Source organism: Erpetoichthys calabaricus, chromosome 18 (genome assembly GCF_900747795.2).
Source record: "Erpetoichthys calabaricus chromosome 18, fErpCal1.3, whole genome shotgun sequence".
Classification (NCBI taxonomy): domain Eukaryota; kingdom Metazoa; phylum Chordata; class Cladistia; order Polypteriformes; family Polypteridae; genus Erpetoichthys; species Erpetoichthys calabaricus.
Window position 1 is genome coordinate 57,461,637 of NC_041411.2, and position 19,304 is coordinate 57,480,940.

The 19,304-nt window shown below is 39.1% G+C and overlaps 5 protein-coding genes across 27 annotated transcripts in view; 3 read left to right on the top strand and 2 right to left on the bottom strand.

Moving 5' to 3' along the window:
- Positions 1-19,304, top strand: part of LOC127525813 (peroxisome proliferator-activated receptor gamma-like) — a 249,439-nt gene that overhangs the window by 208,818 nt on the left and 21,317 nt on the right. The gene's annotated exons all lie outside the window — the stretch shown is intronic.
- The window catches only part of tsen2 (TSEN2 tRNA splicing endonuclease subunit), a 226,119-nt gene that overhangs the window by 147,019 nt on the left and 59,796 nt on the right, over positions 1-19,304 (top strand). The window lies entirely within an intron of this gene.
- The window catches only part of mkrn2os.2 (MKRN2 opposite strand, tandem duplicate 2), a 211,981-nt gene that overhangs the window by 125,519 nt on the left and 67,158 nt on the right, over positions 1-19,304 (bottom strand). The window lies entirely within an intron of this gene.
- LOC127525814 (E3 ubiquitin-protein ligase makorin-2-like) overlaps positions 1-19,304 on the top strand; it is a 218,235-nt gene that overhangs the window by 89,842 nt on the left and 109,089 nt on the right. The gene's annotated exons all lie outside the window — the stretch shown is intronic.
- Positions 1-19,304, bottom strand: part of raf1b (Raf-1 proto-oncogene, serine/threonine kinase b) — a 303,901-nt gene that overhangs the window by 77,259 nt on the left and 207,338 nt on the right. The window lies entirely within an intron of this gene.

The window sequence follows — 19,304 nt, forward strand, 5'->3', positions numbered from 1 at the left end:
ACAGTAGCTCTGCATGTTGCTCTGCACTATACCACATGCAAAAAGTTATTTTCTTTTTATGATAACTGCATATGATAATTTCAGACCATGCAATACTGCTATGTATGTTGACGTCTCTCTGTTCCTATAGCACTATATGACACAGCCCTCACTGCCTGGAAATATATATAATATTCTCTATCCACATTTAACACTATAATGGTCTCAGTTGTGTGCAAGGCACAAATTGTTATAGCTCCACTCTATACCTGGTACTGCATATAAAGACTCCTACTCGATGCCTAGTACTATATATGGCCCTACTCCTATCATAAGCCCATTCCCTATATTGACTATGCTTTACACCCAGCACTGCATATGATGCTCCCCACTCCAGACCATTGCTATATATGATAACCCTGATTCCACCCCAGCACTACATATCATGTGCTGTCATGCCCAGCTGCACTACTGGCACAATAACACCACAAAAACAGTTATATGTGCTCCATCTTAAATCTGTGAGAACAAAGCACATTGACTTGAGAGCTAAAGTAAACCATGACACTGACATTTCATTTGCCAATCAGAGTTTTACCCACCATGTAGGGATTGTGTTCTTGGCTGTTCCTAAACAGTATACCCCATATGACAGTATCAGAATATCACTTATTGGTTGAGTTAGTTTCAGCTCTGCCTTACATAACTGGAACTTACAACTTCTCAAACGACAGCTTCACACCATTACAAGCATGAGGGGGTCAAATAAAAGTGGTCTTAATTGAAGTGAGCCAGTCACAAAATGAGCACTTACAAAAAATCAAAAAGTCACTTGAAGTAAAGGCCTCATCTTTTGGCTCATCATGCTAAGAGAGTATTCTCTCTGCATCCAGGTGGGTAAAGTGACTTCTGTCAAGGGCATCAAACACTTATATATATATATATATATATATATATACACTAATACATATACTTATATGTGTATATATATATATTCAAGCGCTAACGCGTTGACTGTTTGTTAAAATGTTCCACAAGTATAAGAGTGTATCCTTCCTGAAAGATGTTGTTGCAACACTTACATTAATTGTTTGACTAAAAAAGAACTTGACGCATTTGTGGTCAAATTTCCTTTTTAGTTGGCTAAATTCTGAAAGTTTTCCTCATCTTGTGATGATTCACCCTTCAGATGACAGTCGCCATGCTTTTCCTGCCCTTTCTCTTTCTTTGCTGACATTTACCAGTGACAACAGGTCACACGCCAGACAAGTCATAAAATGCAGCGTGTGCATGATGATTAGATGCATGTGTGTATGAGGAGTGATCAAAGAGTTGTGAGCCTGACTTATCGAGAGAAGCACCAGAAAAAAGAAAGAAGTTATGTCTGTCAAAATGAACTCTAATAAACTTCTGATTATATCCATAAAGTTTTTCTGTGCCACTCACATACAGAGTTTTGCCTTGCTTGTGCAACCACTCTTCTGCAGCTGACTTAATCATTGGCACATTTCACGGGGGCAGTCATTCAGATTGAAGATGAAGTGGTAGTCACCCGGGGTCAGATCTGGAGAAGAGAGTGGGTGTGGACACTGTCTGAATCCACAGTTTTGCAGAGAAGCATTGCCTTGAGGCAGCGTTATGAGGCAAAATGCAGAGGTTGACAACTTTTGATGGCTTTATCTGAATGACAGCTGCAAACAGAAGAAATCAGTATAAAATCGACAGTTATGTAGGCCATTTAAGATATTTAATTAATATAGACTACACCTTCAACATCATAAAAATTGTGCAAATTGTTTTGCTGGTAATGTTTTGAACCTTGAATTACTTTGGTGTTAAAAAAATACCACATGCTGTCCCAGAGATAGAAGTATATGGCAGGCCAACAGAGTTAATTTTAAGGACTGGAAGATGGAATTAAGTTATAAGACAATTTTCCTTTGGGGATTAATAAAGTATATCAAATAAAACATAAAATCAAAAAATAGTTAGAAGTTCAAAACCAGGAAGACTTCATTTACCACCAGAGCCAAAAACCCTAAACCAAATTCTAGTCAAAAGGTTGTTAATGGATCATAAAAGCAAAATTAAACTCATAGTTGATACTTTCAATGCAAAAAGCCAAAATACATAAGTAAAAAATAAAAATCTAAAGCCTTTAAGCACAATATCCACAAGCTTGGACAACCTAAAAGTTCACAACTTCTATCTTTTTACTGTCATAACAATGACATCATCCACTCCCAACTGTCCCACCATGTCAACTAGCACAGTAACAATAAACCTCAAAGCTTCTACACTTGTAAAAAAATGAAATGGCATCACAGGATGGCACAAAATATATTAACCTTTAAAAAACAACAATACAAGTAACAAATAACTAGAGAAATGAGTCAGTCGGTCATTGTCCAACCCGCTCTATCCTAACACAGGGTCACGGGGGTCTGCTGGAGCCAATCCCAGCCAACACAGGGCGCAAGGCAGGAACAAATCCCCAGGCAGGGTGCCAGCCCACCGCAGGGCACACACACACACCAAGTACACACTAGGGACAATTTACGATCGCCAATGCACCTAACCTGCATGTCTTTGGACTGTGGGAGGAAACCCATGCAGACACGGGGAGAACATGCAAACTCCACGCAGGGAGGACCTGGGAAGCAAACCCAGATCTCCTTACTGCGAGGCAGCAGCGTTACCACTGCGCCACTCAGAGAAACGAGTTCCACATAAAAAACAAATACTTGTAACCGACATAAATGATAAAGAAAAGAGGCTCAAATTTTAAAAAATGAATTATAACACCATGCTTCCTTTGTTTTGATATTTGTCTAGAGGACGGGTCAAAGTTATGTCTCCAAATTTTAATCCCAGTTATTTAAAGATTATTAAATTTCTCCCCATTCAAATTTATTGGCTTGAGAATCTCGTTAGAACATTAAATACGGAGAATGCCTTAATTTAGAAGTTAAAATCTTAGATGTTCAATGTGCACATACCTGGACCTGTTACGCTATGTATGATGAATGGATTCAAACCACATAAATATTCCCTAAAATGTCTGCTATTTCTCAGACTATTGCTCTTTAATTTTTCATGAAGATTTGCTCCACAGGGTCAATACTGGGTCGAAGGCTGGCTAGACCCTGAGTCAACTTTGATCACTGCAATGCCATGGCTGAATTGTTATGTCCATTGCTTGACTGTTGCATTTTAAAGGGACTGATCCATGTACATGTTGTCTAGGTTAAAAGCAACCTTCAATTATATTGCTGTCCTGCTATGAAATTCAATGAGAGTAACTGATTTGGTGATATTCACCACCCATTTGAGCTGGTTCAGAAACAAGAATTGTTTGTTGTGAACCACATCTGTTAGACACTTGTAATTCACATGTCTTAGTAATCAGAGCTAACTTTTGGCCAGTTTTAAAATCATTATCATGGAATACCCCTCTCAGGCAATAACTCAACACTTAGTGATCACTTTTTGTATAATATCATGTATGCTTCTTACTTCACTGACAGTTTTTTGCAACAATGCTGTAACTTTTCTAAATCTGATTTCATGTTAAGGGTCCATAAAAGTTGTCATCTTCTTCACCAGTTCTATATAAGTAGGTATTTTCTCCACCATTAGCAAATATACAATCCCAAGTATGTCCCTAATAATCTAGATCTTCTGTTTTAGACTATAGTAAAAAAAGGTGGTCTTGACTGTGCTGGGTCAGCCTTAATTGGCTAGGTCTGCTGAGCAGGGCATTGTTGCACTGGCCTCAACCGGACTGAATACCTCTGAAGAGGGGTTTACTGGGTATGACCTTGGTAATGTTTAACAATACGATAATATAATAATAATATAATAATATGACGTTTAGGTAATATCTCAGATAAAGAAGCACATGAATCATCAGGTAGAAGGGTCCTTTCATCAGACTGGCCGGCCCAGCATTGACTCAGCTGTCAAGTGACCAGTAGAAGGGAGGCTGCTAATTGGCAGAGGTCTCCATGACTCTGACTGTGTCTGACTTGTCTGACTTTTTTTTTTACAATCTGGCCATGTTTCTACAATTAGATGGTAGTATCTATCTATCTATCTATCTATCTATCTATCTATCTATCTATCTATCTATCTATCTATCTATCTATCTATCTAGATAGCTATTGTTGTTTTTTGTTTATGTTAATTATTTTCTACTTTGGCTTTGATGCATTGAACAAATGTGTACCTTTATATGTGATAGTTCTTCATTTGGTCAGTGATATAATCTGTTCTTGAATTTTGCATCGCGAGTTGCCACAGCGCTCTGCACCTGCACTTAGTGAGAAGTGCTGTGCACGGATAAAGCAGTTTGTACTGCTGTATTGTATTTCTGAGGTGGCAATGATAGAGTGACCATCTAGCTCTGTGAAGAGGATTATTTCTGTTCTGTTTTGTGTATTGTATTTACCCCATTTTTTTGACATCCATTGCACTCCCATCCTTCCTGGAAGGGGGTCTTGCCCTGAATTGCCTTTCCCAAGATTTCTTCCAATTTTTTCTCCTGCAAGGTTTTTTTTTGGAATTTTTATTGTTTTCCTAGGGAGTCAAGGCCAAGGGCTGTCAAAAACAGGGCAATCCTTGCGTGACATTGGGTTATGCAAGAAATAAATTGCTTTCGTTGTAATCTGGGCTCTACTGCACTTGGCTTTTATGGATTGAGCTATGTTCACTTGAGTATCCTTAGCTTTGCTTTGATGAGCTGGAGAATGATAAATAGAACTGTGGTGATTGTGTTTTAGTATATTTTTAGGCCAAGATGTTCTGGCCTAGATTCTACTGAGCTAAACTCTGTGGACATGAGCGCTGCCTTGCTATTGTGCAATGACGTAGGCTTTATTAAGATTTATTAGCCTCGTCTAAGCTGGTCTTTGTAAGGACTGACTTGTCTTGCCTATGCCTTCTGAAATGAGATCTAAAAGGTGAACCTTGGATGAGCTCTTCTTGAAGGGACTGAAATTTGGTAGGCAAAAGATGAGTTTTCTTGGCTATGAACTGTGACGAACATTTTGTTGTGGCTTTGCTAGGCTGAGTTGGACTGCTAAAAAATTCTAGACTTTTCTGAGCGGAGCTTTGCTGAGGAAGATTTCCTTGTTCTTGTTCTAAATGTTGTGGATGAGTTACTACTAAGCTATTTTTTGATGGACCATAATTTTCTGAGCCGAATATTGCTCAGATGATTTTGTTGGACTACAGTGTGTAACAGTAAACTGTGAGAACTTATCTTATCCTTGTTTTGCAGAACCAAGTTATTCTAACTTGACTTCTAATGGAAATGAACTGTGCTGGGCTTAAGCCTAATGAGACACTACTAAACAGTTTTTGGCCCTTCTGGCCAGAACTTTGCACTGATTGGCTTGTTAGGCTGGATTTGGCTAAGCTGAACTGTATAGTAAGTGAATAGCTGCCTCAGCATGCATCTGCAAATGAAAAAAATGTAGTTATTTTCTCGGAACAGAAGGTAAGACACACATCATTTCGGCAATATAGCCCATCATCAGGGCTACCGTCTTTTTTTTTTTTTTTTTGCGAAAATCTCTTTTAACTTTTTTTGTTTATTCTTAAAATGAACTATGCTTGACTTGTTCTCCTGACTTGTCAGTGTTAACCTGGCATCTTCTTTTCTGGGCTGTGCTGGATTATGAAATCTTCCAAACCATGAGGACTTGGGACTTGAAATTTGGAATGTAGGTTACCCTTGGCCCATAGGTGCTCACTAAAAAATGGTTTTAAAAATTTCATGGTCCAAGCGTGAAATTTCTTATACTATTTTAGACCCGTTTGTATGTCTGTCCGCTTTTCACGAGAGAATTACTTAACAGATTTAGATCGGGTTTTTTTCTGTAATTTGCTTGAACATTCTGTTGATTTGCGACTTTCTCATCACGCTAAGTATCATAGTTCGCTTGCAGTACCGATTTATTAACGTGAATCCGAGAGAGACTCATCGGGCTGCAGGCATGTGGTGGGGCCCTCTTCACTCACGCGTCTGCCTCGGGGCGTAACCTTAACTCTGCTTAGTTAGCAAACAAGAGAACTACTTAACAGATTTAGATCATTTTTTTTTCTGTAATTTGCTTGAACATTACGGTTGATTTTGCGACTCATTTTATTAAGAATTATAGTTCGCTTGCAGGAGCGATATATTCACATACACACACTAAGCACACACACTAAGCACACACTAGGGACAATTTAGGATCGTCAATCCACCTAACCTGCATGTCTTTGGAAAGTGGGAGGAAACCGGAGCACCCAGAGGAAACCCACACAGACACGGGGAGAACATGCAAACTCCAAGCAGGGAGGACCTGGGAAGTGAACCCAAATCTCCTAAATGCGAGGCAGCATAGTTTACTGTCAAATAAGGCAAAGAGTACGCAATACGTGTTTCGCCCTCATTTGAGCTCATCAGGCGTACACACTCTACTGCTCCCTTCTCGGGGATCGAACCTCAGATATCAGCGTCAGTGACGAAGCACCGTTACCTAGTAGGTAACCACCCACACAATTCAGGTCGGGACTCTTTGCATTATTTGACAGTAAACTATGCAACATTCCATGATCTGCTTCTCGCAACTGAAGAGGGGCACCGTGGCGGATGTTTGCCGAATGGCAGGCCTACCACAAGCGTTACCTGGTAGATAACCACCCACACAATTCAGGTCGGGACTCAGACTACGAATGCAATGAATATATATATATGTATATATATATATTGTGCTCTGTTTGCCTGGCTCAGTTGTACTGGCCTGGGTTATAGTTGATCTGGGCTGGGCTAAATTCTGAATCTGATGATCTAGACTCTGATATACTGTTCTTCACTGTTCTTGGCCCCTCTTGGTCAGGGTAGACTGAGACCATCCAGTTTGGGCTGAGCCTTTCCAGCCTGGTGTCTTCAGAGATGTTTGTTATAAATAAGCTTCTTCTGAGGTTTTCTCTGCTGGATGTTGCTTAGCACAGCTTGCTTGGATGAAGTGTGTTAAACTAGACTGTGTTGGGGTTGTCTTAACTTTGCTTTGCTGACATTATCCAGGTTATTGAGTCTGCATTTTATTATGATCTACTTAGTAAGACTGACTGGGCAGAGAAGGGCTCAGATGGGTTGGATTCTACTGACTACATGTTGTTTCAAATTAGGGTTCTGTATCAGTCTACTTATTTAAAAAGAAGCTTCCACTCAAGATGTTTTTTATCTTTGTGGTGCTCCTGAAAATATGTGCATTCATTTTCAATGGGTTTATCCACAGTGACAATTGAATTAGATGTCCAGTCTCTACAGCTGTATGAGCTCTTGTCAAGGCCTCATGGGAGCAGATGATGCACACACCTCCTGTAATGGCAGCCCCGCCCAGCTGCACTTAAGTGTCAGGCTATAGCACAGTGGGTGCAGGTGTGTAGATAGGGATCGGCAAAAAGAACTTTGAACTGTAATTGTAAGGTGTGTCAGGAACACCAAATCGCAACACAAATTCCTCCACTCACACGCTACTTTGTGAAAATACCTTGATGCTACAGAATAACTGTGGATCATTGAACAGCAGAGTCAGAAGGCTAAGCGGCTTTATTAGCCTGATTTTGAACACAGTTACACAGGCACATTTTTTGTGCTCCATGTTGTCAGTTGTGTATTCAAAATCTTCTGGCTGGAACCTCTGGGCATAGATTAACTTAAAAGTAGAAAAAGGAACAGAGATCCTTAAATAAAGAGAAGCAAAATATGAGAATAGTTTAGACCCATGGCATGGAGTCATACACAGTAACATTACTGTCAAGGGTCCACACCAATGCACTTGAGAAGCTGCCAACCAATATTGCACTCGCTGTTTCTTTAGACATCGAGGAATGCAGGGATTGGCGGCCATTGCACCACTCAGGCACTTTGTATGCTAGCATGTTTTCCTCCTCTATCAAGGAAGCCCAAAGGATCCCTGAAGAGCAATCAGGCACTTAACTCATTTCTAAAAAAAGAAATTAGGCAAAAGGTTGCTTTTCCAAATATTGTGTAAACCGAAATTCCCATGGAGCCACACAATAAAGATATTGGGATATCAGAGTAGCTGCCAAAAATGTGTTATTGAATTATTTCCAGTGGAGTTTTTCTATTCCCAGGAGAGCCTGTTGATGAAGAACATCTATTAGATACTAGAGGAGTTGAGCTTATTCATGCCAGCCAATCGCTAGACACAAGGCCAGCTATTTAGCATCTTGAGACAGCATTCGTTACACGCTGTCAGTGGAATGCACAGCGACCAGAACCTTCTGCAACGCTTCATTTGGTTTGTATTTCTATTCTATGTCAGCTTTGCCTAGAGAATTCAGATCTTGAGCAATGGGGGAATTTGTTGTTTAATTATACCAGCTATAGTTTAGCTATAGTGTTGGGTCATGTCAGTCTCATGCATGTTTTGTTGTGCACTTTCAGTGACCAGTCCCATCAGTGTCACTGCTAGTTGGGCTGAGGTCTCACTCTGTGTGTCAGATCATATGTCTCTGCCAGTTTTATTAAGTTCCAATCAGTCTTTGGTCAATGTCAAAACCCATGCCACTTGATGCCGTTCTCTCTGTCAGATTCTGTTAGTGTGACTGAGATTTTAGTTTGGTGCCATTCTTTGGTTCATTTCAAATTTTTTGTAGTTGTGTTCAGTACTATTATGTGCTTTCAGTCTAAATAATATCAATACCACTCTGGCGACAATCTTTGTAATGAGTCCTGTGCTTCTGTCAGTTTAATCTAATGCCACACTGTGTGGAATCATTTCAGTGTTACTGCCAGTTGTGCACTGTACCTCTTTAAGTGTTATTTCTTGTTTAGTTTCATCAGGTAGTTCAGTTTAATTCTGTTCAAGGTTTTCTTCTATAATCAGCTTTGAGTATATACAAAGATATATAAGTCTACAGTAGTAATAAAGAAAAGCACTATATATTGTATATACAATATGAATACACATAACCATATTTAGACATGTAAATACAGATTAATGAACTGTAAAAGTAATACATTGGAAAGTCAGATGACATGAAGTAAAGTAAGGTAAGTTAAGATAAACTTAAGACAATAATACAGTCATGAGATCTTGGAAAAAATAAACCCGTTGGTAATTTAGGAAAGGTAAAACCAATCAGGGTCACAATGCCAAACCTGCTGCTTCTACAGTGTTGGCTAGTATCCATAACTCTGATTGAATTGTATGAAGGCCATTGTCTCCAGGACCAGGAGGAGTAACTTGGTCATAACAGCAGTGATGCAAACCACCACAGAAATAACACCAAGAAAAAAATAGAACGGGAAAAGGGGTCAGTGAGAGTTTGTCATCATGACCACGGGTTTAGTAAGTGAAATTTGGTTTGGGACCACAATTTTTCCTCTTTTTTAGTAACCACACCTGCACTTTTTTCCAACCCTAGCAGAGTTGGATACTTCTGTTAGTTTGTTGTTTCTAGTCTGAAGTAAACAGATTTTAAATATGAGAACTAACTCTTAGATAAAAGAGAAATGTGAATAATAGCCAAATACATTCAACATAATGAAAATGTACATCCTTTGACTTCAGAGTTGACTATTTTATTGCTGCAAAGTTGATATAATTAGTTATTTCCTTACCGTGTACAGGGATAACAGTGCAGAATGGTGATTAGGGCCATAGCCACTTCTAGTCCAGTCACTGCTCTTATAGAGTTTGCATGCTCTCCTGGGACTTTAGACTGACAGGTGACTCCAAGTTGGGGCCACTTTGCCCTTTGATGTACTGGCACATCTTTCCTGGTTGGTTCCTGCCTGGGACACAATATTAGCAGGATAATATCTATTTGCTGATGGCCAGATATTGGAAAAAGTGACCTCAGTAAATCTACAAGTCATACATGTGGCTTAGTGTATTCGGCTTGTAAGTCAATTGGACATTATTTTTCCAAATTATGTTCCTAATAGCAGGATGTTCTATTCACAAAAAGTAATATTGGTCTGGGAACGGGACTTCTCTAACTGCACAGGCTGTTAACATGAACAGGAATGAGGGAGGTCTGCCAATAGAATTTAGCACATGTTGAAAAGGATTGAATGAATAAGACGTTAACCACCTAAGAACCAATGGCAGCAGTTCAGCTAAGCAGATGTAAAAGGTTGGTGTGGTCCGCTATGACAAAAGCGGAACTTACTTCTAAAAACGTAAAGGTGGTAATACTTCCTGCATTACAGGATATCAGAATAACGTTAACTTTGTGGGTTAAGACAGTTTCTTTGCTGTGATAGGACTGAAAGCCAAACTGAAACATATAAGAAAACTTGTAGTGTTTAAGATTAAGACTGGAGTAAGGGTACAGCCTTTCTAAAACTTTGGAAAGAGGGTAATTTTAAAACTGGTATGTAACGTTTAAGAATTGAATGGTTTAATTTTCCTAAAAAGCATCTAATAGTGACCACAGTTTTTAAACAACTGCATTGAATTGAAGGGATAGGTTGAATTAAAACTACTAAGGCAGCGGTCTGTGTTATGCAATGTTAATGTCACTGCCAGTCATTTGGTGATCTCATTCTCTGTGTCAAGTGATGTTTTTGGTGCTATTTTCTGTGTCACATCCTATCTGTGCTACTACCTTTTAGGTTCTGTGTTTGATTATGTGAGTCTGTCTGCCACTTCTACTCAGTATCACTCTTTTCTGTTCTATCATTCTGACTGTCTATTTTTTGTAATGGAAATCTACATGTCAGATCCTATTAGTGACAGTGAAAGTTGTTTATGCGTGCCTATGTGCAAGGTCATTATAGTGTTTCTAATATTTCTTTATAGCACCATTTTGTCATGCTAGTGTCACTGCCAGTTATTTCCAGAGTAAGTCCTTGTGTTGTCTTGTGTTAGTATCACTGCTAGTTGTGTCCAGGGAAACTCTCTGCCATGTTGTCATTGTGTCCATTCTGAATGAGATAGATAGATAGATAGATAGATAGATAGATAGATAGATAGATAGATAGATAGATAGATAGATAGATAGATAGATAGATAGATAGATAGATAGATAGATAGATAGATAGATAGATAGATAGATAGATAGATAGATACTTTATTAATCCCAGGGGGAAATTCACATCTGAGTACCTCAGCTCTACAAAGTAAGGTGATGCCACATTGAATCCTGTGTTAAGTGGTGATGTGACTTTAAAGTGATGAGTGATGTTGTCTTGTTAATGGCTGCAGTTGATGTTTTTCACTCAGAATCAGGAGGAGCTTTACTTTGTCTGCTTCTCTCCTTCGCCCCCACTGGACAAAGCTTGCTATGACTCAGTTATAGCATAAAACCACAAAGAGAACTGGAACTGAAGGGCTGCAGGAAGTCATGTGGTCATAGTGGAACCTTATGACCCTAAAGACTCAGACAAGTGGCATTGCACTTCCCTTCATGAGGGCAAGGTTTAGAGCTGGCATGAGGGAAGGTTCAAGCCCTGTTGGTAGTATTCCATGCAGGATCCAAGAGCCTAGGAAATAGCAGATGACTTATGAATGTCATAAGACTGATGCGATGGGAGAACAAGGGGGAAAAGGACGTACCCAATCTTTCAATGTACTCAAGGATACCTATTTGGCTGAAATCTTGGTAACTTACTTTTTCACATTTGAAATCCGATTTACTAAAATCATTAATGAATTCTCCATCCATCCATCTTCTTATCCCCTTTATCCAGGGCAGGGTCACAATGTAGCTGGAGACTATCCGTTCTTAAAAATTATTAGTATTATTTTGCTTCTTCTTTTTTTTTTTTTTGCAGTTTTGCACATCTGTCCAAAGTGTCCTTTTCACCAGCTGACTTAAAGACTGGTGAGTCAACACAAACCAGTTCTATCTTGCTGATGTATCTTCCTCCTCACAAGTAGGTGCTTCAGGCGGCTGGTTGGAACATTCACTTTGGCACACTGCATTCAGATTCTGAATTGTTCATTTGCACTGAATCCACCCTCAGGGTCAAGAGTTTATAGTTTCGTTTATTTTAAGCCTTAAAAGCCTTGATTTCCGGTCTGTGGTTTCTTGCGTCTGCACTACCTGTCACTTCAGAGAAGAAACAAAAGAAGTCAGCATGACATACAGTGTGTTGCAGTGCCAGGAAATCATAAAACGTCAGCCTTGGTGACAAGACTGTGTAGAAGATATGCCAGTGATGAGATTTGTGTAGCCCACAGTAGGAGAACTGGGGGGGGGGGGGGGGGGGGGGGGGGCACAATGGCACACATATTCATTCCAGCAATACTATTAATTGCACACAGAGCTGTATATAGCATAGTAATGTAGCTCGGCCTCCTATTGTAGGGCATCTTTTAAAATATTTACAATTTCTGTCATGCTCTTGTCTTTCTATGGGTGCCCACTGCCCAAGACCTGCTCTATAGAATGCTTAAAACATCTCATCAGTCATCTGCTGGAGTATAAGTCTCTGTTCCTCTCTGTCGATTTTTCAAGACCTATGTTCAAGTTTCATGTGGTAAGGCTATAAACAAGAATGAATGCTTTCTGAAGAATGTCACACTACTAAAATCCAAGAGTATCAATAAACTATTTTCAGTAAACATTTAACTGAAGAAGAGAAACGCAAACATTAATGTTTGCATACATATTCAAGCCCTACACATTGATACTTTCTCAAGAAACCTTTTTCTGCAATAACAGCCTTAATCCTTTTGGGGTATTTACCAGTTTTACACATTGTTCAGGAGTGATTCTTCCCAATTTTTCTTTATAAAGATCCTCTAGGTAGGTGGGATGGTTACTCTGGACACCAGTTTTCAGATACTGATTCTCAGTAGGGTTAAGATCAGGGCTTTGACCTGGCCATTCCAAAATATTCATTTTCTGTTTTTGAGCCATTCCTGTGTCACTTTAGTCTTATGCTTAGGGTCATTGTCATATAAAAGATTAATCTTCTCCCAAGCCATAGGTTCATAGCAGATTGGACCATGTTCTCATGCAATATTGTGAAGTGTTTGAGTCTAGCCATTGCTCCTTCAACTCTGACAAGATTCCCAGTCCCAGCACATGAAAAGCATCCCCACAGCATAATGCTACCACTACCATATTTCACTGTAGGTATGATGTTTCTTGAGGCATGGGCAGTGTTAGTTTTATGCCACACACACCTCTTTGAAGTCTGGCAAAAAGTTCTCTTTTGGTCTCACCTGATCATTAAACCTGCTCCCACATCTTAACATGGCCTTTCTCATGTTTTGTAGCAAATGCCATACATGCTTTTATGTGGACCTTCCAAAGGAATGGTTTCTTTCTGGTTACCCTCCCGTAAAGTCCTGTTTTATGAAGAGCTCTTGAAATTGTGGACCTATGCACCTTCACTCAAGTTTCAGCCAAAGATCATCGCAGACTTCTGAGAATAATGGTTGTGTTTTTAGTAGCTTCTCTCACCAGTTGATGTCTTCCTCTGATGTTTAGTTTTGAAGGACAGCATGTCCTAGTAAGAATCAGGATGCTGTGATGAACCTTCCACTTTCTGATGATTGATTCAACAGTGCTTAACAGGACATTAAAACTCTTCAATATTTTTGTAGCCATTTTTGCCTTGTACAGTATATTTCAAGTAGTACCTAATTATGTTTAATAATGGTCAAATGACTGTTATATTTATACAGTGTCACAGACGGCCGGGGTCCTTGTCTGGCCGGGACACCTCTTCACTATATAGACCAGGGGAGCAAGCCTGATCAGAACAGTACCTCCATCAGTATACTAGATGGCAGGCCCCCCTGGGTGGCAGCGGTGCCTTGGATTCCCGCTGGACTCCATGGGAGATGGTGTTCTCTACAACCCTGTTGGGATCTGGGTTGCCGACAGGGGGTGCTGCAGTTGTTCCTGAGCTCGTTTGGGTGGTCCTTCCTCCACACCCGGAAGTGCAGCTGGAAATAGGTCATCAAACACCTGGAGCACTTCCGGGTGGGCTATAAAAGGAGCCAGCAGCCACCACTCCAGGAGCCAGAGCTGGGAGGAGAGGGACTAAGCTAGCCGGTGAGGAGTGGTGAAGAGTGAAGAAGTATAATATTGTGCAGTATTGTGCTTTAGACTGTATGTTGTGGACTCGTGGGAACGGGGAAGACACTCTCCACAAGTAAAGGAAAATAAAAGCACTTTGTTTTAGTAGTGTGCCTCCCGTGCCTGTCTGTGTCGGGTTAAGCGCTGGTATAGCGCCATCTACAGTCACAACAGTTTGTGATTAATTTGTCATTAGTGTAAACTTGGAACTTACAAAGCACAGCGGTTTAAATACTTGTGGTTACACTAACTTTTAAGTTTTTCTTCTTCAGTTAAATATCTACAGAAAATTGTTTATTTTGATTTTAGAAAAAATACGAAATGGACAAATATGTGTACAAATCTTCATCATTCAGAAAATTATGATGGCTTTCAAGAGAATTGAATAGTTTTTCTCACCACTACAAATGATCTTGATAAGAGTATAAAAAAGCTGATTAAGTATGCAGATGATACCAAACTAGGTGGAAATGCAGATAATCTAGAATCAGCCAAATTGTGACAGATGTGCCAGGACAGAATTCAGATTTGGGCCTTAATACTGTATACAGTAAGTAATGAAAAGTATAACACTTGCTTACTTAGTTCCTCTTCTCCCATTATACCTTACTCTGTTGTGGTCTTGAGCCATTGATTATATTTTATTTTGTCCTTTGTCAGGATCTTCATTTATTCAATGGTCATATCTCTGTTTCTGGTTGCTTCTTTGATGTTTTCTTCCCATCCCCTTCTAGGTCTTCTTCTTGGTCTTTTTCACACTTCATTCTGAACACATTTTTGGGATACTTTGTTTCATTCTTCCTTATTATGTAGCTGTTTTATTTCTTTGATCTCCACGAGTGTTTGTATTTGCAACATCTCTTTTTGTTTTACCTAATATACTGTATTACTCACCTTAAATACATTATTTCAGCTGCTGTTATTTTAAATCTTTCTTTATCCAGTAATAACTAAAATTCTGCAGAATATATTATTGGTATATACTGTATATGGTTTTATATACAGTAGATGCATGTTCATTTTTATACTTAATTTATACTTAATTCTTTCTTCCTTATTAGGGTGTTATTAATTCGATAGTAAACTTTATTTGCCTTGTGTATTTTGTTTCTAATTTATTTATCAATCTTTAAATCTTCCCTTGTTAATTCTCCCAGGTACTCAAATACTGATACATTTTGTACTTGTTTTCCTTCTTTCCATATCCACATTTGCAGTTTCTCCTCTTGTTTTTCCCTTGTTATTGTCAATACTTTACTTTTCTCTACATTTATTAAAATACCTTTTCTAGCTTACTCTTCCATGTAATTATGTTGCATTCCGTTTACCTTTGAAATCATATGTTGGAGCTGGGAATTATATCACACCTGAATTGACTGTGTTCCAATTAAATATTTGGAAAGCCTTTGTGTGCTTACTCTTTTGGAATATGGACAACTATTGAACAACACGTTGTGCTGTATTTTGCACATCCAAACACTGTAAGACATGTTCACAGATAGAAATTAGACAGTGCTGTGTGTTCAACTAATTTAATAAGACTCAAATAGACAGAAGTGCTACTAAGCAGTATAATACTACAGCTGTCATTTCTGTTCATGTGCAGTGTAGTCATCTTGGAATTTGATGTTGAGGTTGGTGAGGCTCTCCCAACTTTCTGAGTAGCAAATCCAGATTGTTGGGGTGTTCCAGTTGATACTTCCAACAGGAATCCTGGAAATTCAGCATTACTTTTGCTTTCCTCACATTTTGCAATTAATGTTATATCATCCAGCGTTACACATAAGAATTAAAGATATTAGACAGGAATACAGAATAGGAGGTTTGAAACTTGAAAGTGCACCTTATGAGAAATGCCCAAGAATCATAGTGGACTCGTCACTATATACAGAAACAAGTTAAGGGTAGATTTCACACAAATGTTAGAGTATTTTTTCCAGAACCATAGACACTTGAAATGAGTTTCCAAGGAGTATGGTAGATAATAGTATCTTAAATGTCCTTCAGATCTCAGCTTGATGTTTTTCTGGACAATTTAGGCGCATAGGACTGACCAGCTTGTAAGGTTAGATGGCCTGTTCTTGCCAGTACTGTTTTGAATGAAGAAGTGCTATTCACATTAAGACTGGGAGCATTTCCTCATACCAGATACAAGACTTCCTCTAACCCAGCCTGCCTCTTGAATATCTGCAAATGGCAAAAGTGTGGCAGCCGGGGGAGGAAAAGTAGTCGGCAGCCTGATTCTGGAGAAACATTACTTGTTGCGCTACAAAGCAGAGGGAATGGATAAAAATAAGAAGACTCTAGAGACCACTTTGGACATTCTTGTGGATTATTGCTCTTGCTGGCTTTTGCAAAATGTTGCACTGTGATTGCATCATGATGGAAAGTGTGCCTTATTAAACCCCTGCTGACAAGAAATAAAACTTACGAAAATATCCTTTTTTAACCTCATAATCATTTGTGTAAATGAATGAGTTTTTATTGGAACAGACTGTTAGTCTGTGAAGTGTTAATGTGTCAGCTGCTGTTGTTCATAACCATGTGTCATCAAACCCATAGCATTACCACATCACTAGCATGTGAAACCAGGACTTTAGACTGAGTACCCCGAGGAGGTGACAGCTTAGGCTGTGGTCCCTTTATCCCTGCCTGTGCCAAGTCTCTACTCAACTGACTTTACCCCTGGGTACGCAGTCATAGCCCAAGTGATCCATTCTGTGCTTTTATAATTCTAGCGTAAATTGCATGTGTGAATCCCACAGCGGTATAAGTAATGAACATATTAATACAGGTGATGAAAAGAACGCATCAGCTCAGCTACACCTCTGCTCCCAGAGTAAAGAGCGCTTTCCTGTCTTGCATCTCTTTTTTAATTATTTTTTTTTACTATTAATAATCAACATTGAATTAAGTTTAAAAAAAACTACACTCCTAGCACATTTGACTAATGTGACAATGTTTCACAAAAGTAATGTGTTGTTTTTTGTTACTTTTGCCAATAAAGGCACAAGGAAAAAGTTTAAAAGTTCATTTTTTCAAAATGAAGAACATTTTCTAATTTGTAGTTCACAAATTATTAAATAGATAGATAGATAGATAGATAGATAGATAGATAGATAGATAGATAGATAGATAGATAGATACTTTCTTGCCATCAAATCCACCCTCATTCTAAAGAGCATCTAGAAAACAAAATGTGTGAATACAAGGTCCAACATAAGGGTTTTTTAAAACTCATTGACATGTTACTGTATCAGAATTTAAAATGGTAAAATATAACATTTCACTCGACTAATTCAGCCAAGGGGTGAGTTCACATGTGAGTGTGTGTGGCCCTGCAATGGACTAGCGTTCCATCCTGCCTTCTGACCAACATTGTCAGGATAGGCCCCAGCCTTCCACGACTCTGATTTGGATCACACGGGTTTGAGAGTGTTACCTTACCCTGTAATCATCATCATACAATTGTTTTTTTTAAATAAACACTGCACTACCCTCTGATAGCCTGCTGCCCCATCCAGTAGTGGTTCCTTTCATTATAAAATTTGTATTAAGGTTTAGACAAATGATACATGAATGGGAGGATTATTGAATCTTATGCCCTTTTACGTGACACACATCAACCTCAGATTCTAATGTCTTCAAAGACTATGAGAAGTCAAGTAGTCTTCTTCTCTAATTCCCAGGGCAGTACAAGTGAATCTTTTCAATTGTGTAAGTCTGGGAACCTAATGTTTGAAGATTGCTTGCTTGAACCTGAGACATTACTTGTGGAATGAGCATAGGCCAGCATGTAGGTCTGCGGAGGAACCTGAGCTGCATGGCGTTTCAAATAGAATAAGGCCTCAGGCAGGAGACCTGCAAGGTTGCCACTTACTGGCAAACAAAATAACTGACTTTTTATATTTTGGACATGTCTTTAGCTTGACAGGGCTTGTTATTCTGCACTCTTTTGAAGAGATAATCACCACATATGGCAAACAAGAGCAGTCTGGGTTGAGTCTGGTGTAAAACAGTCAATGAGTGCTCTGTGCCTGGTGTTAATCAATTTTAAAGTGTTAAACTCTATACCTCGCATTTTGCTACACATTTTGCTTTTATAGCAAGCACATTGGGAAACTGTGAACTGTAACTTGAAATTGTTTTGAAGTATCAAAGTGAAAAGGACTTTTCAAGCTATTTTGGTCAGAACATGTTTCCGGACAAAATATTTTCTTATATTGATTACAAAGGATAAACCAGCCAAATGTTTCCTAGTGTAATCTGGTCACCTTCTTTGTGGGTTAAGGTTGCTGACAGGGTTGTAGAACCCAGCTGGAAGAGGCTGACCGATAATATGGGATGTGCCCCATTATCAGTCAAAAACAAAGTAGACACCAAGTAAACGTATGCATCCAATGAATGCTACATAGGGTTCCAGAAGTGACCACTCGCCCAGTGTCCATCTTCAGGACACTACTACAGAAGAGATCTTATTTACATCTATCCTGGCAAGGTTTGTATCAAGAATCACGAGAAATGGATTGTTCCAGTAGTGTAACCTACATTCAAAAGTGGTGAGTTTGCTGCCTTGTAAAAGCTAAACAATTTTCAAAGTGTTAAAAGCTACCTTGAACCTGATATGTGCCACCATTTACCTTGCCCTGTGTTACTGAGCCTGTCCAGTAGTGGTAGATGACTCCATAGTGTTGTCCAACTGACTCAGTCCCCAGGCCTGATGAACTGGGACTACTGCATCTTACAGGTTTCAGGCTGGAACTCCACCCTAGCACAGTGATTGCTTCCTAATAATCACTTCATAATGAATGGATCTGGTTCTGGACTTTAACATGAAGGAATGTGTGATGAATTAATCAGACACCAAGAGAATGTGTTAAGTACACTTAGACTCAGACATGTATACATAGTTTCTTGTAGCTGTGATGTAGCAGCATTACCCCCTGTTTTGCCATAAGCAAACAGTAAAATGTGAATAACTAATACAAATAACAACCCCCCCACCCACCCCAGCCCCTTAAATTGTTTCCATGCTAAAAACATTTTATCCTCACTGTAGTCTGTCAAGATAATTTAGTTATTTGTTATACTGTCCAGGTTTGGCTATTGCCTCCATTAAATAGTATGGGTTGAGGCTGCATCTAATCCAGTGGTATAAAACGTGTGTTTTACAAATAAGTGGACAGATCCAGAGATTGATATCTATCTATCTATCTATCTATCTATCTATCTATCTATCTATCTATCTATCTATCTATCTA